The following is a 17,168-nucleotide window of genomic DNA, read 5'->3' as shown; positions in this document are numbered from 1 at the left end:
AAATCGAGGGTCAACATTCTGGTGCTTTCATTGAGAGTTTGATCAAGAAGCTATAAGAAAATAAAATGGCAAAGACATCTAAGAGCGCTGGACATGATGCTGGCACTGCATCATCTCAACCTCCTCCTCCAAATGTGGCGGAGAATGAACCACATTTAGAGTTTGATTCGGAGGAGTTTGATTCGGAAATGCTGAGGGCAACACTAGGGGTGTTACAAGATGAGTTGGCCAATCTAAGGGCCAATCAAGAGAACGCAGCGGGGACCATGGCGCTGCAGTAGAGAGAGATTGAGCATCAGCGCCAGGAGTTGAATGAGCGGCAGGCGGACATGGACCGTCGGCAAAGGGATGCCATGGTCGCTCTTGAAGCAGCCATTCAATTGGCTCGAGGACAGGCTATGCTGGCCTCTCAACCGGATCAGCCACCGTGTGCGCCACCACAACGGGCTCCCAAAGGCCGGAGCAGCCACATGTGGCTCAGGATGATGTCCCAATTCGGGATTCTGAGCAGCAGCCTCCATCTCAAGCTGGTCGAGGAAATCCCCAGCACCAGAGGCAGAATAGGGCCGGGCAGCCACCCTGCAGCCCTAGATGCCCAGGGAACAAAGAGCCAAATCCACCAAGTAGGGGGCATCGTCCTTCTGCCAATAGAAGGAACAACGAGTTAGGCTCTACGGTAGAGGCCTCCCATGACATAATAATGCACGGGGACCCAACGACCAGCGCATGCCTCCTCCTGACGCTTGGGAGATGCCAACCCGAGGAGTAAACAACATGAATAGACGATCGTGCCATAGTCGGCCACAGTTTAGAGACGGCCATGACTATAATGAGGCCGATTCTGGCAGGGGGAATTCTGGTAAGAGGAATGAAGAAAGGGGTGGAGACAGAAACCCCCCACCAAGAGAAAATAGGCCAACAAGCCATAACGCTGGGGGGCAACCCCGACAAAACAACATCTTTGATCGGCTAGGAGTTAGCGAGCAGAGGCGCAGGTATGAAGATTTGAGGGACGTGCTTAACGACAGTCGCGAGAGGCACAATGAGTACGCTTCCCTAGAGCCAGTTACCCCAGCGATCCCAGACGCGGTTCAGGAACAAATTGATGCCCTGAACCAAGCCGTGCAATAGCTAGTTGGGAGTCGAACATCCCACATAGAGTACGATCGGAGGGGGGGCACTCCATTTGTGCAAAGGATCGTTGTGGCAGAAACCCCCAGTAAATTCATAACTCCAATACTTCCAAACTTTGATGGGTACAGAGACCCAGTATCTCATGTCAACAAATTTGAGATACAAATGGATATACAAAAAGTGTCAGACGATGCCCGCTGCAGGATCTTCCCTGCAACACTGTCTAACATCGCCCAGGAGTGGTTCTTTAAATTCCCTCCTGCTAGCATAGTATCCTGGGTGATGTTTGTGAAGGAATTTTACGTACAGTTCTATGCGGGTCGCGTACACCCCACCGAGGACAACCAGCTGGTCGAGATACGCCAGACAGAGGGAGAGCCCTTGAAGGAGTATGTCTAGCGCTTTATGCGAGCAGCGGCTAGAGCCAAAACAGTGGGCGAAGAAGGCAAGATGATGGCCCTAACTGCTGGGGTTAGGTGCCACTCCCCTCTCTGGAACAGCCTGAGGAAAAATGGGGTAAGGAGTACCCAGGAGTTTTTGGATCAAGCTGATCGGTATATCAAGCTTGAGGATGTGATTTCCAACGAGGGGAAATCGCCCACGAAGGACAAGGGACCAAAAGAAGAACCCACCAAGGCCACCAATGGGTCGGATAAACCCAATGGCAATGACAAGGGCAATGGGAACGAAAATGGTAGGAATGGTGGAAAACGGGCGAACAATGAACTGTTAGCATCTGAGAATAAAGACCCCAAGGGCAATAGATATGAGCTGAGATTCACCAACTATACGACCCTTGTTGAAAGTCGAGCAGAGGTCTACCAGGCGACCAGCTCTAATGTTCCTTATAAGCGACTAGCACATATAAGGAAAGATATCTCTAAGAGAGATACAACAAAATTTTGTCGTTTTCACAACGACTACGGACTTGTAAAAAATGAATGCAACCAGTTGAAGGATGAGATTGAGTTCCTGATCAGGCAGGGACATAAGGAGATATGTGCGGGCCGAAGGAGGGTCTCAACGAGAGGCTCAAGGTGGCAATGAGCAGGTGCCTGCACACCAATGCTCACCACCTTTACAGCCAGCTCCTGTGGCAGGCACATTACTCACCATCTGTGGCGGCCCACACCTTGCAGGGGACAGTGGGAAGGCAAGGGAATGATACGCTCGAACCCTACGCCACGACCAGGACATCGAGATGATGAGTGTTGAGGATTGAGTAATGAAGAAGGCTCGAATGGAGGAGGAATCGATAACCTTCTCTGAAGACAATGCCCAGCACGTACGATTCCAACACTCTAATATGTTGGTCGTTGACGTAAAAATTTCCAACATGATGGTTAAGAGGGTGTTAGTTGACATAGGAAGCTCAGTCAACATCCTATACAAGTCTTCACTGGAAAGAATGAAACTATCCGTCAAGGATTTGGAGCCATGCAACCAAACCATTTATGGTTTTTTCTGGTGAAGGACTCACCTCAACTGGGTCAATCAGGCTCCAAGTTATAGTAGGTACTGCACTTGCAAATAGGACATTACTCACTACTTTCATAGTAGTTGATTGTCCTTCAGCATATAATGCTGTAATTGGGAGGCCAATTTTGGTCGACCTACGAGCTGTTACCTCAATATGGCACCTAGCCATGAAATTCCCAACCGACGCAGGGATAGGATGTGTGTTGGGAAATCAGTGGGAAGCGAGGGAGTGCTACAACGTCTCGATAACTAAGGCAAAGAAAGGTGTATCAAGGGAAGTTTCCAGAAAAGAGTTGCAAATGGCGACTGATGTACAAGCCCAATTAGATGATGATGTCACCAAATAGGGTGTTGCCCAAAGTGAGGACAGAGATTTAGATCCTGGCTTTGGGGATTTTGATGAAGAGATAGGACCCATCGAGGACCTTGAAGAGATCCAACTTGATGAAGAAAATCTGACTAGGGTTGTGAAAGTTGGTAAAAGCTTAGAGACAACAACGAAGCAAGCATTGGTGGAGTTTTTGAAGGAAAACCAGGAAGTCTTTGCCATGTGACACAAAGACATGGTGGGAATAGACCCTGCAGTCATTAGCCATGTCCTAAACCTAGACAAAATTTTTCCACCAGTACAACAAAAAAGGAGGCTGTTCGACAAAGATAGATCAAAGGCTCTAAAAGAAGAAGTCGAGAAGCTGAAGGAGAATGGATTCATCAGGGTAGCATTTTATCCATCACGGGTCTCTAATCCCGTGCTAGTTCCCAAGCTGAATGGAAAATGACGAACATGAGTGGATTTTATAGACCTTAATAAAGTCTGCCTTATAGATTGTTTCCCACTCCCTAGGATCGACCAACTGGTCGATGCCACTGTAGGGCATGAGATTCTCTCATTCATGGAGGCATACTCTGGATATAATCAAATTAGTATGCATTCACCTGATGAGGATCACACTAGCTTTCAGACTGATACAGGGCTTTACTGTTACAAAGTAATGCCCTTCGGTTTGAAAAACGCTAGTGCGACTTACCAACGACTGGTCAACCACATGTTTAAGGAGCTGATCGGTACAAACATGGAAGTATATGTCGATGACGTGATGGTTAAGTCAAAGAAGGCAGAAGGGCATATAGGGGACTTGCAAGAATGCTTCAACGTCTTGAACAAATATCAGATGAAGCTGAATCCCCTCAAGTACTCCTTCGAAGTAGGATCAGGGAAGTTCTTGGGATTTATAGTAAACTCACAAGGAATTGGGGCTAATCTAGAGAAGATTAAAGCCCTGATCGATATGAAATCGCCAAAAAAGATCAAGGATGTTCAAAGTTTAACCGGAAGAATTGCTCCTCTCAATAGATTTATTTCCAAGTCCACGGACAAATGCATCCCATTTTTTAATCTACTCAGAGGCAGCAACGAATTCGAATGGACGGAGGAATGCGAATAGGCTTTTCAAGCTTTGAAGATGCATATGTCGCAACCACCGATCCTATCAAAACTGGTCGATAAAGAAACTTTATTCATCTACTTGGCGATCACAGAATACACTGCTCGTGAGAACAAGAAGAAGGTGTGCAAAAGGCTGTTTATTATGTAAGCAAGAGGCTAATAGGAGTGGAGCTGCGATATCCACCCATTGAAAAATTAGCATATTGTTTAATCTTAGCCTCCAAGAAGCTGCGGCCTTACTTCCAAGCTCACCCAATCACAGTTTTGACCGACCAACCTCTATGGCAGGTTCTACAGAAACTAGAAGCCGCAGGTAGATTGTTGAAATGGGCAGTTGAACTTGGGCAGTTTGAAATCTCCTACTTACCACGAGAAGCAATAAAAGGGCAAGCCCTAGCAGATTTCATCACAGAACTCACTGGGCTTCCAGACAACAAGCAGCGTGAATGGTCTGAAGAGCCCAAGTCTCAAAGCCAAACTCCTTCTTGGAAGTTGTTTACAGATGGTTCTTCTAATGAGCAGTACGCAGAAGCAGGAGTGATTTTGATAATGCCTGAAGGGCATCGATTTCACTGCGCAATCAGGTTTGACTTCACTGCTTCTAACAACAAAGTCGAGTATGAAGCATTGCTCGCAGGATTACGGCTAGCCAGAGACATGCACATAAAATCGCTTGACATCTACAGTGACTCTCAACTAGTAGTAAATCAGATAATGGGAGAGTACCAGACTCGAGGCTTAAAAATGGTTGCTTACTTAAAGAAAGCGAAGGATCTATTGGCGCAGTTTGATAAGTACACCCTTCAGCAAGTACCTCGCGACCAGAATTCAAGCACTGATGCTTTGGCTAAATAAGCAAGTACGAAGGACACTGACACTCTAAACATAGTGCCAGTTGAGCGACTATCTGCACCAAGCATCCAAATAGAGTAAACTTCTTTGGTGATCCAGGCGACGGATACATGAATGGCACCTTACATAGAGTACCCGATGCAAGGCGTGTTACTGACGGACAGAAACAAATCTAGGACCCTTCAGCGGCAAGCTGCTAGGTATATCCTGATGGATGGAATTTTGTACTGAAGGGGATACTCAATGCCACTCCTCAGATGTATTTCGAAAGAGAAGGCCAAAGAATTGATGAAAGAGGTCCACGAAGGCTTTTGTGGGGACCATGCTGCGGGGTAGAGCTTATTAAAAAAGATCCTAAGGCAAGGATACTTTTGGCCATCAATGAATGAAGACTTGATGGAATTCATGCGGAGATGTGAGAAATGCCAGAGGTTCTCAAAAATTCCACGAGCAGCCCCTAATGAGCTAAAACAGATGCAAAGTATGTGGCCGATCACAGTCTGGGGTATAGATTTAATCGGATCCTTGCCCACAGGAAAGGGTGGCGTTAAGTACGCTGTGGTTTCCGTTGATTACTTTACAAAATGGGACGAAGCTGAGCCACTCGCAACCATAACGACCAAGAAAGTGCTGGATTTTATGGTTAAAAGCATCGTGTGTCGCTATGGATTACCAAGAAAAATTGTCTCAGACAACGGCACGTAGTTTGATAGTGATCTGTTCATGGATTTTTGCGAACGACATGGAATTATCAAGAGCTTTTCTTCAGTCACCCATCCTCAAGCAAATGGATAAGTCGAAGCAGTCAATAAAACGCTAAAGGATACTCTGAAGAACATGCTTGAGGAAGCAAAGGGGGCATGGCCAGAGCAATTGCCTGAAGTCTTTTGGTCGTATAGAACTTCCCTCGAATAGCAACAGGCCATACTCCATTCTCCCTAGCTTATGGATATAAGGCTATGTTGCTTGTTGAGTTAGATCCCCCATCACATCGGAGAATGACATACGATCAAGGCTCTAATAGCCAGCTATTGATGGAGCCCCTAGATTTGATTGATGAAAAGCGCGAGCAAGCCCAACTCTGAGTAGTAGCTTACCAGCAAAAAGTCGCCTGATATTTCAATCCTAAACTACGTGAAAGGAAATTTAATGTCTGAGATCTAGTACTTCAAAGGGTTTTCCTTAACACCCGCGATCAGGTTGCTGGAGTACTCGGACCTAATTAGGAAGGACCATATTAGATTGAAGAAGTCCTCCATCCAGGCACCCATAAACTTGCTCACTTAAATGGAGATCACATTCTTTGCTATTGGAATGGAGAACACCTTGCGTACTATCAATAAACAATTATTCTTAAAGAATTGGCTTGTATTAATTTTACTTTTTACAAGTTATGAAAAAGGGTTGGTCATTTTATGTGACTGATCGCTTATAAGTGTAAGATCATTTTGGTGATCACTCGTACAGACATGATTTGTCCATTTATTATGAGAAATATAAGAGATTGTGCACAACCAGTCATTCTTGCCAATTATTGTATTAATTACAAGTATTTGCTCATTACGTGTGTTGTTTTGCTATATTATCATTTTAAATTCTTTACTATGAGCAGTAATGTTCGAACAGGTTTTGGTCAAGGCAAGTGACCAAGGACCTAAAGCTCCTCAATCACTTGGGGGGCATATAAGGCATCTAGTAAGCAAAGCATATCGAAAGGTATATAAACAAATGAGCAAAATAAGTGAAAGCATGCTAGGGTACTTAGAGTATTTTTCAAAATTTTGTATGTTGTTAAATCAAACCAAAGTACTATGTTGGTTCGGTCATGCGAGTAGATGTTATAATAAAACACAAATATTATAATATCAAAAGGAATCCATTTACACCGCGAGCAGTAACTGCTTGGATGTAATTGTTTGTTAAAAGTAAAAGCTGCCCATGCAGCAATAAAAAAAATTAAAGTTAAAACATTGTCTTTACATCACGACTTGCAGGTCGTGTATTTAAAAAGAAAGAAAATTAAAAGACTACGAGGCTGGAGGATTTTGAGGAGCGTTCTAGTCGGTAGTAGCGTCAGCTTCGTTGTCTGCACCATCAATCCCCGTTGCTAAGATAATTTCTAGGGAAGCGGGAGTTTTGGCTCTTTCCTCCTCCTCCAGGCGAATGGCGCATCGGGTCATTAAAGTTCGTCTCAGGCACTTAGACAGATAGCTGAAGTCGGCCTTTTGATTGTGCTTCAAAAACTCGTAGAAGCAGAGATGGGTGGCTTCCCTATACATCTCCATGTTTTTGGCATTAGCCTCTTCAAGCTCCTTAACGTGCCTCTCCAGATCCTCCATCTCCTTTCTGCTCGCAATCAGATCAAGCTTGAGCTGTCTGGCCTCTTGGTGGTTGAATTTTCCACTCTCCCTGAATTTTTCTTTGTCCTCATTAGATCTATTCAGGGCAGCCCGACTCTCCAGCAGCTCTTCGGTCAGCTAGGCTTTCTGCTCGTGCAGTTCGTCGTTCTGTTTGGTCAGCGCTATGTTTTTCTCGAACAAGTCAGCATTCTTCCCCTCGAGCGCCTTCACTGCCTCAGCAAGCCTGATGTCAAAGTCTTTGGTTTGGGTGACCAAAGTACCCGCGCGGTGCCAACCAGCAGTGATAGTCAACAATCCCTGGGATCAAATAAAAGGAATAAGATGATGGTAGAAAGTAAGAGTAAACTGACTCAACAATGGAAAAGAACTTACACTGACTATCCCGTTTAGCCCTCAGTTTATTATTTGGTCAGTTTCCATGGAGCTGGTGCCGGGGAGGGCCTCTTGACTGTGTTTGTACTTGGAGAGCTTGTATATTCTATCCCTGGTCGAACTGACCACGGTGCTGGCTAGAGTGTCTTTGGGCGGGGTATGGTGTGGCTGGTCGGAAGGCACTGGAGGAGTAGAGTGTTGACCGACCGGTGCAGTTGAGGATGGCTAGTCAAGTGAAGTGGGAGGCAGCGTGGTTTCCCTCGAAGGAGCAGTTGCTGAAGGACCCTCAATCTGGGCATTCTTTGAAGCAGTTTTGCTACTTTCTCCGCGAACCCTCTTGCTGTCTTTCTTCCTGCTCGAGGGAGTAGCAGGGGCTGTTCATCTATCCCATTACAACTAACAAACTCCACAACTTACTCACACTAGTGACCCTCTGCTGCTACTTTTCGGGATAACTGGAGATCTCAACTCCAACTTATCTAGAATCCCCCTTTCAACCCAATAACAGGTCCACACCCTACTAGGAACCAACAACTCGAGTTCACCTGTCAAAACTGACCCAACTCCTGAACTCTGAGGTTCATACCCTGAACCAACCCACAACTAGATCCAAATATCCACAGGTATAATGCACACACAAGCATATACTAGGTCAAATCCACAATGATATACATTTAGCTACCGAATTTAATCACCACTACGTATATCCAGGTCTCAACATGCTTCATACAAGCAAATAAACGGATATAACATACAGATTCAATTTAAACAATCAATCACATAAACTCAATATGTGAACCATTATGCCAATATTCATCCACATGCATAATAATGTTATTCAGCACGCATTAATCTCAACATGCAACAGTCAAGGGCCCAGCCCAACAGTATCTCCTGCATATGTCAACTCATTACTCATGCTCCATATAGATAAGCAGGAAAACAGGGCATTCAAACATATATTCAAACATGTCCATCAATCATACCAACCAACCCTGAGTCGAGTTTGTCACTGACAGCGAGCGTACATGTTTGGTCGATCTCCAGAACCAATAAACCTTGGCTCGCTCTGATACCAAGTTGTAACGCCCTACTACCTTAGAGCCGTTACCAAGTGAGTTTTAAGACAAAACAGTGTGCAATGAACTCACTAACCGAGGTTTTAAAACAAAAGTGTGACTAATTAAAAGTTAAGGCTGTAATCTTAGAAAAATGCGTTGTTTCAATAAAACTTCTAGTATTTAACATTTGGGATCCCAAAATGAGGTTTGAAAACTATTTACATCTTAAAATTAGTTTACAATTGATCAGTTATAAAATCATAGATTATTACAGCCATTTTCAAATAAACCCCCAACCAAAGCAGTCGGGCAGGCCAAACATGTACGCGTCGCTTCACGCTCTGTGTACTCATGGTTGGTTGACTCAGTCTTTGCCCTTACCTGCAACACGGAGCACCCGTGAGCCGAAGCCCAGCAAGAAAACTCATGCAAAACATAACATATGCAAACATACAGTTAATCATATCAGATAGTCCACAGATAAACAAGTCAACCATTAGATTAAGAAAACACGGCCATGCCGCCCCAGAAGCCTTACCGAAGCCTGGGGTATCGGTTCACACCATAAGGATAACACATGTATCCACCGGGCCCTGCCCTGACTATAGCATCCCATGTGCTAAGTGTTACTTCCGGCTCCGCTGCCGCACCCGGCCTACGCCGCTCTCGGCCCTTGCCGTTCATTTTATTATAATCACACATATAGTATAACACAACAACATTCGAACGAATAATAATTCATTTAAGTCTGCATCCTAACATGTCATGCAATATAGGGCCATGCCCGGCAATCATCTCATCATGCAACATGAAATATAGGGCCGTGCCCCGCAATCACACTATGGGCCCATGCCCTATCCTTCGGGTGTTATAGTTTTCTTACCTTTCCAATCAATAGCTTAGATCACCTGACTCCTTGAGCACGATTCCACTCGAGCCTTAGCGCACACCTAGGAACAAACATAGGTCAAAGTCAACACGGAACCCCAAGTCCGAATACCTAGCCTCGGGACCAATCCCGAGCCCCCGGGAAGTCCTATATCCCAAAAACAAAGTGGCGAAATCGAGCCCCGAACCCTAGGTCAAAAACCCAAAAATTCACCTCTATGAACAGTGCAGCGCTACAGCGCTCTAAAGAGGGCGCTGTAGCGCTACAAACAGAACACACCCCCCCCCCCCCCAGAACAGGGGCTAGCGCTACAACGCCCACTGACTAGCGCTGTAGTGCTAGTTGCAGCCCAGAAAACCCAAAATCGCATTTCTGCGATTTCCTTCAACGAAATCAACCCCAAACTTGTCCAAACCTTTTCCAAACCCAAAATCAAGCTTATAAACATCTCACACTCATCCCAAGCATCTCAAGAACTCAAAACCCAAGCACATTCAACCCAAATCTCAAAATTCACCATGAACAACCCTAAACCCAAAAATTCAGTCAACAACAAAGTTAAAGGCTTAGAATTCTTACCATTGATGCAAATTTCGACCTTGATTCAACCCTAGACCTCCTTAGCTTGTTCATAATCAAAGCTTGCCCAGAAATTCCCTAAAATTCCCATCAACTCAGCTCAAAACACAGCTCAAACCATCAAAACCCTTAAAACTGAAATCTCTAAAACTTACCTCAAAAGTTGATGTGTTCTTGCCAAATCTTCAAGTCTGACCCAAGATCCTTGATGCTCAGCCAACCATTGCTCTCCACTAAGCTTTGCTCCAAGAAAAATGGAGAGGAATGGTGCAAAAATGCACAAACCGATCCTTTGGAAAACCCCTCTGTTTTTCTCTCTTTTCTTTCTTTCCTTTTTCTTTCTTTTCTTTCTTTCCTTCAGCATTCTCACTCTCTAACAATCCCACTCACTATATAAAGCCTTATAAAATCTATCTTTAAAAGCAAAATGACCAAAATGCCCACCCTATTAAATTCTAAATCCTTTTACCCAAGTAGGGCCATTTTAGTCATTTTACCCAATTCCCGCTAATCCTCAAGTGTCTCTAATATTTTCCCGTTGCTTTCCAACACCTGATAAACCACCAAATAAGTATCCCCCATCATCAAAATAAATCTCAATCTATTCTCTGAATTCCTGTTCATACCCCCAGGCTCGCCCCGAGCCGGGTATAAATTCCCGTCATGACTTTCCGCTAGCCTGCTCACTGGGATCGTCTCGAGTCACGAATCACAGATACACCTACATACCACTGTGGTCTCAACAATCATCACATATCAATACAGTCATGCCCAACATGGCCAAAATTACAGTTATGCCCTTCTAACACGATCCGGGCCTACATGCATACTAATATACATAGCCATGCATCTTAGATAAACAAATAGTCATATAACATGCTTTAAATCATAATCATGCATTTAACTCATCAAATCACACATAAATCCTATCATGCCCTCCTGGCACGCTAATCAAGGCCCTTAAGCCTTATTAGCTAAATTGGGTCGTTACAGTACCCATGCTACAACTACTGGTCGCTACATTACTTACTAAACTACTGCTACCCTCACTTACTGCTTGGAAGAAATCTGAACCTAAGTTTGGAGTGTACTTAAAGTTGTCGTCCCCATCAAATAAGTAACAAGGAATTGGAAAACTATCTAAGATTGAGAATATAGTACCGTTCTCATCTGAGGACTTGTTGATGGGTGCACAGGGTTCGGTAGCTTTCTTTTTTCCCTTTCCCAGTGGGGCAGGGGGAGCAGCAGCTCCCGGGTTGCTGGAGGGTTCCCTGATTGTTACTCCAGTCATCCTCCTCCTTTGAGGTTGTGACACATCTGGGTGCTGCTCGGGAATCTCCTCGCCAGTGGCCATCCCCGCTGTTGACTCCCTCACATCCTAGTGAGGTGCCAGAAGCTCGACCAGCCTCAGGTGAGCTTCTGTGACCAGCTTTTTGATACTCTTCTCTACATCAGTCATGCTGGCCAAGAGTGCTGATCGGACTTCCATGTCTGGAGTGGGAGCCGGTCGCAGCCATGGACCTGAAATACACTAAATCTCTAAGGGGAATGCAGGAAGAATTAAAGGAAAATAAACAACCAGGAGAGCAAAGATATTACCTCCTTGAGTGAAGGCTAGGTTGTTGGCAACCATGTCGATGGTCAGAAAGTACTCTAAATGGTACTTCCCCACATTGGATATAAAAGTGGTATCACTCAAGAAAGTGCGGGTCGTTTCCTGGTCGTTTCTTGGTTGGGGTTGGATTTTAGGTCGAACAGGTAGTTGACCTCGTGTGGCGTGGGGACAGGCCACTTCTTATGACTATAAAGGATATAGAGTGCAGAGAGCATTCTATACCCATTTGGGGTTATTTGGAAAGGAACGACCCCAAAATAGTTGGCCACTCCTTGGAAGAAAGGATGGAGAGGCAGGATCACTCCTGCCTCAATATGATGCCTCGACCAGGTGCTGAAGGCGCCTCCAGGCAGGTTTTCCCGCTGGTCTCGGGTGGGTTGGACAAAGGTTACCCCAGGAAGTCCATACTTCCTGATGTAATTGGAAATCATCCTAACTGTGATTCAGCTTAGAGGGGAAACATACCATTCGACATTTGGTCGAATGACATTTCGGAGTTGGGCTTGAGTTTGGATTTCTGGGTCGGGGGTATTTCCTTCTCGACCACTGGTTGAAGGAATTTCAGCCTGAGGAGCAGGCTGGTTTGAAGGAGTGGGAGGTTTCTTTTTCTGTGCTTTGGACTTTACTCGACCCATGTTTTGAGGCGGGGTCGATGGAGTGTTTGGGATGACACGAGAAAAAGGGATCTCTGGGATTAACAACGATGGTTGCTCCTCATCCTCAAGCAATTGGGCCAACAAGTCATCATCGATAGGCCTCTCACCTCCCCACGGATCTTGCATGAAAATCTGCAAACAGAAAAGGGGGAGATGAGTATATATGGCCTAAAAACTTGTATTTAAAAGTTGGAATAACACTGCTCGTGTATAAAAGTTAAGCTTTTATACGACCAGCAGCATTCTGACAAAAAACACTATATTTAAAGCGAACCGTTTGGAAAACGGATTAAAAAGCAGAAGTGATTTTCGACTCTGAAAGGGCGGGAAAAACCCAGTTTTTTCTACATGCTCAGAAATCAAATTTTTACTTCGATTTCATGCCCTAAGTTAAATATTCTAACTACCAAACTGGTTCCTAACCCCTACAAAGCATTATTTCACTTCCCTATCAAAAACAGATCAGTATAATCATCTACCCTGACGTAATTTCTCAAAAAGAGTCGAAAGTGCTCAAAAAGTCAGAATACAAAACGAAGATGAAACAGGTATTGCATGGTATCTCAAACGACTGAAAGGTTTGGGAAACTTACTTGAATAAAAGTTAGAGTACGAACACGAGCGTTTTGAACGTCTGAGCAAAAGTTCCTTGGATCAGCGGTGAAATTTTCTGGGTTTGTTTGGCTCTGTTCTTCAGAGTTCTTGAAGAAGAGAAGATAAGTGAAAAGTAAAAAGTAAAAAATGATCTTGGGGGAATTATTTATATTGATTTTGGCACTGTAAAAGAGGTAATCATGGAATTACTTTTTTCAAAGCATGGGGAAACGCAATAGCCGTCAGAATTTTTTTTGGGAAACCGAAAAGACTTGATTGGACATGATTGGTTACTTTTCTTGAGAAGGCATGGGCGACTCCAACAGATTTGGTGGGGTACACAAAGGGTCAGTTTCTTATGTTTACTTTATGCTAGTCCCAGTAAAATAAACTTGGGGGGCAAATGTGTTACCCAAAAATGGCTGCTGATGACGTGACAAGAATTTCTCACACGTGGATGACACGTGGCAGCGTCAAAATGAAGAGGTGCTGTTCGCCTATCGACCGGCTCCCTGTTGTTTCATCAAACCTCACGATTAGATGCGACTAGACTGGTCGCATACTTCGGTTTATTTCCTTAAAAGATTATAATTTTGTAATAACTACATTGATTATTGCCTCTTTATTGCCTTGATACGCTAATATTAAGGATAATTAAGGCCCATTAGCCCATGTAACCCCCCTTGAGCCTATAAATATGTAGAGGAAGGCTCAAGGAAAGGACTTTTGAACCTATTTTTCGATAGACTCATAGAGAGAGGGTAAGAGTGATTATCCATCGTTTTGTTGTAATTCTCCCAAGGTTGGTGAAACTCAAGAACCCTAGTTCTTTGATCACAACTTTTGGATTCAACATCAATAATAGCACTAAGTGGACGTAGGTTGTTACCACATTGTTGGGGCCGAACCACTATAAATCATCTGTGTCATTTCTTTACCATTTGATTCCATTCTTGATTCTTTCTGTTTGTTTGTCGTTAATCTGACTCCATGTCATTGACCAAATCGAGGGTCAACACAGCTAGAAACTAAATCATAAATCAATATAAACCCTTACCTTACTGAGAATTCTTATCCTCAACTAAACCCCAACCAATTTAGGCTTTACATTCCTTGTATCCTCAAGCCTTCTTCCCTTGAATTCGGTAACAAAATTCCCCTTAGCCTTTTGAGAGAGAGAGAACCGTGAGGGAGAGAAAGAGAGCCGAGAAGATGTTGTGTCTTTTCTCTATTTTCTGGTCAGTTCTAGAGTTTAGGTTTGCTTAAGTTTGTCCCCAGCTGTAAAATACCCAAAATGCCCTAAGTCTATATTTAGTCCTTTAATGCCACTAAGGGCAATCCCGTAATTTGCCACATCTCGCTAATTCCTCGAGTGTTCCCATAGATCCCCATTTAATCTCGACGTACCAAAATAATTACTAAATAATTACCCGTTACCCAGTAAACCCCAGGCACATGCCAAATTCTCAAAATATCCATAGACTCACCCCGAGCCGGGTATATGACCTCGTTGTGACTATTTCGCTAATTTGCTCCATAGGATCGTCTCGGACCACACATCTCAAATATATCCCCATAACACTGGGGTCTCACTCATAACACATGCATATTTACATATATGCCCTCAACGAGCCAAAATTACAAACACGCCCTATTCATAAAAAGGGCCCACATGCATATTTAATACACACAAACATGATTGTCTAATCACATTACCACATAATTCATTTATAACACATCATCACGCACAAAATCCATTACTCTTTCATAAAATCCCAATTAAGCCCTTCAGGCACTATACTCAAGGCACTTAGTCGTTATATCAAATTCGAGGCGTTACAACTATCCCCTCCTTATCACAATTTCGCCCTCAAAATTTATTCAAATACCTCAGGATACTAATCCCGCAAACCTGACTATAATCCCATAATCAGGTCCTTTACTTTGTCACTACTTGCAACACTTTCACAAGTATGATAGTCTTAATCCACTACAACAATTTTTAGTATATATTACAGTAAAAAATGACACATATTTAAAAGTGTTATTAATAGATTAAAAAAACACAGATCATTTTTTACAGTGGAATAAGACACGGAAGAAAATTTTTGGCGCCATATGAAATATACCTAGGCGCCAAATGAAAAAATTATGGGTCTAATTTCTCTCAGCCTCCATTGAATCCCTAAACCTAAGATACCCAAACAATTTCTCTCAGCCTCCATTGCCGCCTATCTGCCTCTCTTTCTTACACTCATTTGCAAAGCTTATTCTCCTCCATTCACTCTCTCTCACACACTTATGCTCTCTCACTTTCATCTCGTCTCGTCTATCTCTGCCTCACGACGTCGGTACGAGCTTCCGGAGCACACAACGGCAGTTGGGAGTCTTAGAAGTGAGAGATTAGCCAATCTGATTGGGTGTTGCTGCAAAGGAGATAAGAGGTTGCTCGTGGCCGAGTTTATGCCCCATGAAACTCTCGCTAAACATCTTTTTCACTGTAAGTTACTTTATTTCTTTATATATATATTTATATGTATATGTTTGTACGTCCTTTTCGTTTCCAACTGATGGGTGTTGGGAATTTTTAATTTATTAAATAAAGCTAAAATAACTGATGGGTTTGTACATACTTCCTTTTCGTTTCCTTTTTATGGGTGATGGCTTCTATGGGTGTATTTGGTTATTGTTTGGCAGAACCTATTTGGCTTCAATCTTCCTTTCCTTTCCATGTATCTTAAACCTTAACTTTATACTCTAATGGGTTTCTTCCTATTGTCTTTGATTATTTGTTTTCGATTGCAATGACTAAGCTCCGAGGTCAAACTATCTTGGGTTTGATTCTTTTTTTTTGGGGGGGGGGGGGGGGATACCTGGATTCTGATATGGTGGCCAAGAGAAATTTGGGTTTTGGGTGCTTTTCCAAGAGGAGATTAGGTTTATTGAATTGGGTCGTCTTTGGATTTTGGCTTGCATTACTGCTTTTGCAACCGGTGGCTAGTGTCAGACCCTTGCGAGAAAGAGCTCATTCTTGGGGCGATGAGGTTGGTATTGAGATTATTGCCTTACTTTTATTTTAAAAAAAAGTTTATGAATAGTTTGATCAGCTATAAAGATTACAATTTGAATTGGGTAGTGGTTATTAGTTTTGTTCAATGTTTCTCTTAGTCAGTGTACACACTAAGAGATTAGAGATTATATTTCAGTGAAATTATTTATACGTTTTAGAAAGTTATGACTGGGGGAAATCTGTATTTGTGTTTACTCCAAAGTTTCTTTAGCTTTTTATTAAGTTATAACTCTGCTGCAATGAGGAGAGTAGGAGGAGAATGAGATATTATTGAAATACAAATTGCAAGAACTCTGAGGTGCTAGAGTATTTTACTAAAAGCTATAAATTTTATCAGCAAAATTAGTTAATAACATACTCATCTCTGTTGCACAAAACCGTAGAAGAGGAGGTTCATTAGCTTTGTCATTGATGTGTTTTTCTGGCTTTGCCATGTAGTCTTATTGAAAGTAGCTCGTATTTATTCACATTGAGTTTTGTTCTTGGTTCATAAATTGGAGTAGACAATACAGAAGTTAATAAATTGTACCTTCCATTTTATGCAAGAAGACAACTAAAAGCAATATTTTTTTTAAGAAATGTATCTGTCATGTGAAAGCCAGTTTTAATTTAATGAACTTCCTTTTAGAAATTTAGCTGCTCTCATTTCCCTTTCCCTTTCCTTTCGGTAAGTATGCAAATGTAAAATTTCCTTTGAAATAGTTTCTGGCAGGAAAAGGAGGGAGAAAATTCCTTTCTTTCTTTCTTTTTTTTTCTTCAGAAATATGCATTTAAAATATGGATGGAAATTTGAGTGAATTTGCTGAATTCACCTCATTTGCCTCTTGCAGTGGTTATTCAGAGGAAAAAAAGAAAGTGACTTGGGTCCATTTTTTGCATGGAATATAATTGGAACATATAGAGGTTAGTAAATTGCATTGCACACACATTTAATTTTTATCTTGTAAATTCTAGCTACAACTCTTTACATGAAATTGACAGAGAACTGGATCAATTTCAAATTAATTAATAATTTCTTTAATTATTTTGGGTGAAAATGAGGATTAGTTGTATCCACATT

The sequence above is a fragment of the Humulus lupulus genome, chromosome 2 (genome assembly GCF_963169125.1).
Source record: "Humulus lupulus chromosome 2, drHumLupu1.1, whole genome shotgun sequence".
In the NCBI taxonomy this organism is placed as follows: domain Eukaryota; kingdom Viridiplantae; phylum Streptophyta; class Magnoliopsida; order Rosales; family Cannabaceae; genus Humulus; species Humulus lupulus.
Note: the sequence above shows the minus strand (reverse complement) of the source record.